The sequence below is a fragment of the Fundulus heteroclitus genome, chromosome 1, assembly GCF_011125445.2.
Source record: "Fundulus heteroclitus isolate FHET01 chromosome 1, MU-UCD_Fhet_4.1, whole genome shotgun sequence".
NCBI lineage: Eukaryota > Metazoa > Chordata > Actinopteri > Cyprinodontiformes > Fundulidae > Fundulus > Fundulus heteroclitus.
Genome location: NC_046361.1, coordinates 39,013,716 through 39,019,957, shown reverse-complemented (window position 1 = coordinate 39,019,957; position 6,242 = coordinate 39,013,716).

Here is a 6,242-nt window from a genome sequence, read left to right as displayed (position 1 = left end):
TTCAATTGAACTCAAAGTGGAAAAACCTGTGGTAGATCTCTTGATCTCACGTCTTGCAGATTCATTTTTGTCTCTATTTCAGTTTTGGATGCAGATTAATTACATGTAGATTGTCATTTCTAGGTCGTTTTAAAAAGATACACCTGTAAGTTTTTTTTAACCCACCCAGGTCACCCACAACAGAACCAGAATGATTTAAAGGGAATCAAGGTGCTGCTCAAATGATGACTTTAATAAAAAATAATTAAAACAACATCACTGAACGCACGCAAACTCGAGCAAATTTAAGAGGCAAAGTTCCGTCACAATAATTATCTGAATCCAAGTTCAGGCAGATATATGGTTTCTTTAGTAAAATCAGCTGGTAAATTACAGAACTGGCTTCTGCTTTGCATGTTGCCTCCGTATTTAGGTTTAGTCTCTTTTAAAAAAGCAATGACATGACATGCTGAGATATCATGCACACCTAAGAATGCAAAAAGTACTCAGGAGAAATATGTTTAGCAGTTTGTAAATGGACTGAACTTATTTAGCGCTTTTCCAGTCATGCTGACCACCCAAAGCGCTGAACACTAGAGCCACATTCACCCAATCGCTCTCACTAACACACATATATACACTGAGACGCAGCTCGGTAGGCAACTTGGGGTTAAGTGCCTTGCCCAGGGGCACATTGACATGTGGCAAGGGGAAGCTGGAATCAAACCCACAACTTTCTGATTGCCAGACAACTACTCAACCCATCAGGCCACAGTTGCTGTTATCCCCCACAATTAATGGTTTAAAAAGAAGTAAGACTAAGAAAGTAGAGCACATAACCCCAGTTCTAAAATCATTACAGTGGCTCCCTGTATCTCAGAGAATAGACTTTAAAATACTTCTGTTAGTCTAAAAAATCCACTTATCTGGAACAAACTTCTAGAAAACTGTAAAAGCGCGGAAAGCCTGAGTTCCTTTAAATCGAGATTAAAAACACATTTGTTTAAAATTGCCTTTGAATGTTCCAGTTAAACTGTTTTACTGTTTTTAATGTTCTTTTTTTGTTTCTACATTCTATCCCTACTTGCTTTTATTCCTATATTTTAATCATGTAAAGCACTTTACATTGTCTCTGTACTGAATTGTGCTATATAAATAAATTTGCCTTTCCTTGCCTTGCCTTATGGTGTCTCCAAGACTCCACTCTTTGTTGCAGCTCTAACATGGAGCTTTGGAGAGTTTTATTTCTGTTTTCTTGCAGCCATCCTCCTCCTTGTCAGAATTGTTGCTCAGGCTGCAAACATGAGTGAGTTTATGATTTTGGCTTTTTTCTCACTAATGAAGATTATCATAACCTTGCCTGCAAGCTGAATTCTCGCGGTATTTGTGAGTTTACAAACACATGAGAATCCATCTTGTCCCGCTCCCGCCTCGACCGTTTGAGACTGACCCAAAACAGGTCAGCCAATCATATTGCAGTATTATGGTTTGAGGCGGGACATACAGCTGTGATGAAGGCAAGATGTGCTGCGCTCACAGCCGAACCAGAACAAACATGGCAGCGCAGGAGGACGCATGCGTAGCCGCTGCTATCACATCTGCTTTGTGAGAATCAACGATCGTCACTATCCAAATAAATTCACCTTGACCAGCGTAACTTGTTGTTTCTCCTGGCGCCTGCTGCTTGTATTTTCATTTGATACCGTGATTGGCTTAAACCAACCTTTAGTAGGCGGGCACTAGGTGTCACTTCGCCCAATCAGCTCGGAAAGTTTTGCCGGATGTCCCTCCTTTCCCTGGATGGATTTGAAGGGAGCAGACCCAGACTGACAGTGTGCAGGACGGAGAGTTATCAGTCTAGTTTGGCAGGTTAAGATTATCATGCTGCCTTTCTTTAATGCCATGTTCTCTTGTCTTTCCCAATTTGAAGAGTGGTCAGTAGAAATTAGCCTCTGGGTCATGCCAGACTTGTACTCCTGAGAATCTTAGAGACATAGATTATCCATCCATCCATCCATCCATCCATCCATCCATCCATCCATTTTCTTACTCGCTTTATCCCTCATGGGGTCATGAAGGATTGCTGGTGCCGATCTCCAGCGTTCACTGGGTGAGAGGCGGGGTTACACCCTGGACAGGTTGCCAGTCTGTCGCAGGGCAACACATAGACACACATAGACAACCATTCACGCACACACTCACACCTAAGGGCAATTTAGAGAGACCAATTAACTTAACAGTCATGTTTTTGGACTGTGGGAGGAAACCAGAGTACCTGGAGAGAACCCATGCTTGCACGGGGAGAACATGCAAACTCCATGCAGAAAGACCCAGCGTTGGACTCAAAGCCAGAACCTTCTTGCTGCAAGAAGGTTCTGGGTTTGTGCAGCCCAAGACATAGATTAAAAACTCTTAAACATGTTAGTATAAGGATGATTAAGCAATAAAAGAAATCAGTTTATTTTATTCTAAAAGGAATTTTCCAGGGTTTCAGCATTCATTATTTTGATTAATAAATTCTTTATTTTTCATAGAATAAATATGAACAAATTCAAGGTTGTTTTTCAAAATATTTTCATTGTGACATAATAACAGAAGCAGAATTCATTGAAAAGCCTTTCGCACTTCACTTTGGCTGCAAACTATCGCGATAGATAATATGTTAAAAGGAGAGGAGTTAGGCCATCCACTCTATAACCATTGTTGCTTCCAACAAACTCAATGGTGGTGAGAAGGGCCACTTCTGTCCTGGGCTGCTCTCTGGACTCTGTGGAGGAAGTGGCTGAGAGGAGGATGCTGTCCAAGCTTACATCCATCATGGACAACACCTTCCACCCCCTGCACCAGACTGTAGAGAAGCTGAGCAGCTCCTTTAGTGACAGACTTAGACATCCTGTCTGTAAAAAGGAGCGCTACCGCAGGTCATTCATCCCTGCTGCTATCAGACTTAACAATGCTGCACTATAACTGTAATAACTAATGTGCAATTACTATTTAATACCCTGTGCAATCACCTGTGCAATAATCCTGTTAAATAAGATACTTCAGCTGTTATAGTTATCTCACTACCTCACTGTTGTTCTTTACCTGGTACCACTTTAATGTAAAACGCCAAATCCATATGAATATAAGTCACCTTAAATGTACATAAGTCATCTTAAATCTCTGCTTTCTCTCGATCCACAGTATATATGTGGACCCACTGTATACACCTCATGCTCCTTTTCCTCCTTTTGGCACCTTCTTTTGATTATTTAGCCGATGTGACGCGTGAATTTCTCCACTGTGAGATCAATAAAGTCTATCTTATCTTATCTTATCTTATCTTATCTTATCAATAAGCGTTTACATCCCTGCTGTTTTTGCATCGTTTTTTCCATTTGTTGTAAATATTCTGCTGGTTTGTTTTTATGAATATACTGCATATACATAGGCTACACTATGTCCACGTTTATAAAATCATCCTACTCAGTGGCACAGTTCTTTTTTTTTTTTTTTTGAGTATGCTATTTCTAAAACCTGTGCAGTTTTTATTTCTTACATAAAAAATTGCCCTAACTTCAGAGTCTCCTATTCCTATTTATTGTTTTATATTATTATCTATGGGTTTATCTGCGGGCTTTCATTATGTTTCACTGTGTGACTTTCACCAATAAAGGTCGTTTGTAATCAATTCAAACAGAAAACAGACTAAAAACAACATTTGGTATGCTTCAAACGGCCATTGCTCCATGTTTTTGAAATCTTGAGTCTGTTGGGATGATTTCAGGCTCTGAATGCAACACCAGCTCTGATTAGCTCAGTGAGAACACTGCGCAAATACATTATAAAGATACTAGTGATGCATTTTTAAACATTTGCTACCTGCAGCCAAAGAGAAGATGATGCACATTACAGAAATACCTACTTAGCCTTCTGTATGGAGCATTTAAAAAAAAAAATCACCTAAGGGTACAATAATTCTACAATTATTACTCACTGAACAACATCATTTACAGTTCAGCAGCATCAAGAACAGGGTTTGACGTGTGACTTGACTCTCATTGAAACCTTGTGAGTCTGTGACTGCAGTAAACGAGTTCGGCCAAAAGAGGGCAAGCCAGTGATGACGGTTAAATTTTGGGGAACAGATTAGGGACCAGGAAAGGAGGAGAGATTTCTCCGCCCTGGGACACTGATGGAGCTTCAGGAGTCTCACACAAATAGCCTCAGGATGTTGCAGCAATAGGGGGTTTTCAGCTGACGTCACGCTCACGTGACTACTCAGCGCGTCCGCCATATTGGGTGGCAGTCGTTTCGCACCGTTGACCTGCATTGTATGACGCCTTAGGCAGTATTGGAAGTGAACAATGGGGAAAACGTGTTTAATGGTTGGTTGCACGGCCCGTGGAGGTGGAGATCAACGCTCTTTCTATCGCCTACCAGCCGTAATAGTGAATCAATGTGAAAAAACAAAACAGCTCTCTGAACAACGCCGTCACCTATGGCTGACACGGATATCCAGGTCCGATTTGGACGGTGTTAAGCTGGAATACGCCAGAGTCTGCGGTGCTCACTTTGTCACAGGTAATTAACTGTTAAGTATTTAAAACATATAAGAAGAATATATTAATAATAGGGCTTGGGCGTTATGACTTATTACTTTCCGCGGCTGTCGTGTTGACTGCCTCCGCCGCCTCTACTGCCTATTACTACCGCATACTGTACTCCCTCTCTCAGCCGTGTTTTAATTTGATTAATTTCACCTTAACTTGATTTCAACCATGGTAAACCGTTGCTGTATTGTGGGCTGTAACAGCGCAACACATGATCGCCATGGGAAAAACATAGAAACAGATTAATTTTCCACCGCTTTCCTGCCTGGAGGCGCAACCACGGAGAACAACTGTTAGTGATAACAAAGAGTCGTCGGCTCGCTTGGATCGCGGCTGTAAGTCGACCGATCATAACTTTCCACAGTATCCCGATGTCAATGAGAGTGTGTTCTAAACGTTTGAAACACATAGCAGCAAGTTAAAAGTACATTACATGCGCGAGTGGTTGTTAGCGCTAACGGTTAGCATGTGCTAACCCGGCTGAGCGCAGCTTACCTTTGAACGAGTTACAGAGATAAAGAGATCGTCGGCTCGCTTGGATCGCGGCTGTAAGACCGAACATAACTTTCCACAGTATCCCGATGTCAATGAGAGTGTGTTCTAAACGTTTGAAACACATAGCAGCAAGTTAAAAGTACATTACATGCGCGAGTGGTTGTTAGCACTGGCGGTTAGCAGCTACTAAACTAGCATGGGCCAGAGCCCGTCTGAACGCAGCTTACCTTTGAACGAGTTGCTGTGTTCCCACTGTTTGCTGGCTTTATGATCTGCAGCTCCTACCGGCGCCAATACGGTAAATACAACTTAATTTTGCACTGGTCATTGTTCTGCTTAAATAATTAAAGCCGCGAGCGGCGTCGATCGGCCTTGCAGCCAAGCGCCTTAGCGCACCGCCCGCCGGCGGCGGGCGGTGCAACACATTTGCAACACATTTGCGTCGGATTGTTTACATTTTTACCATCTTATTAAAACTCACCCGTCCACGTATGATGGCGATTTCCTTGATGTACATAACCAGATGTGAACTGGTTGTGAGCCTCTAGATCCTTGTAAGCTCTCCTTTCCTCAAGAGTGTGCAGAGGGTTTTCACTGAACACCAGGTAATGCACTATGTCGCCGTGCTCTACATTTGGCCGATCATCTGGATTACGGCTAAACAAGGCACCGTGAAGGGCATACGGGTCCATATGGTCGATCACGGAACATTTCCTCAGATATACGTCCTTATCTGGTCGCTCTAGCGTGCTGGCGTACTTATCCATTCGCGATACGATAATACGTGTAAGACAACTAGAGATAAGGAAGTGTGCCACCCAATATGGCGGACCGGAAGTTGGCCAGTGACGTCAGTGAAAACACCCTATTGACAAGTAAATACAAGAGAATCACACCTAATGTCAAGGCAACCGCTCTGCAGTGGTGAGCTAACGGCTTAACGATCATCCGGTTACCTAGGCAACTAGAAGACGAGATGGGACATTTATCTTCTGAGCTTTCCTTTTTTCTGTTTTGCTTGTTCGGCTCTCCTTCTGTCTTCGTAACCCTGACCAGAGGCTTGTCTGTTTGAACAAAGGGAAATATGAAGATTCCTGCGGCAGACTGAACTTTTCAAAGAACTGACGCCTCCAGAACAGTCGGGTTAATGAATATCAGAGTGTGTATCCTTCA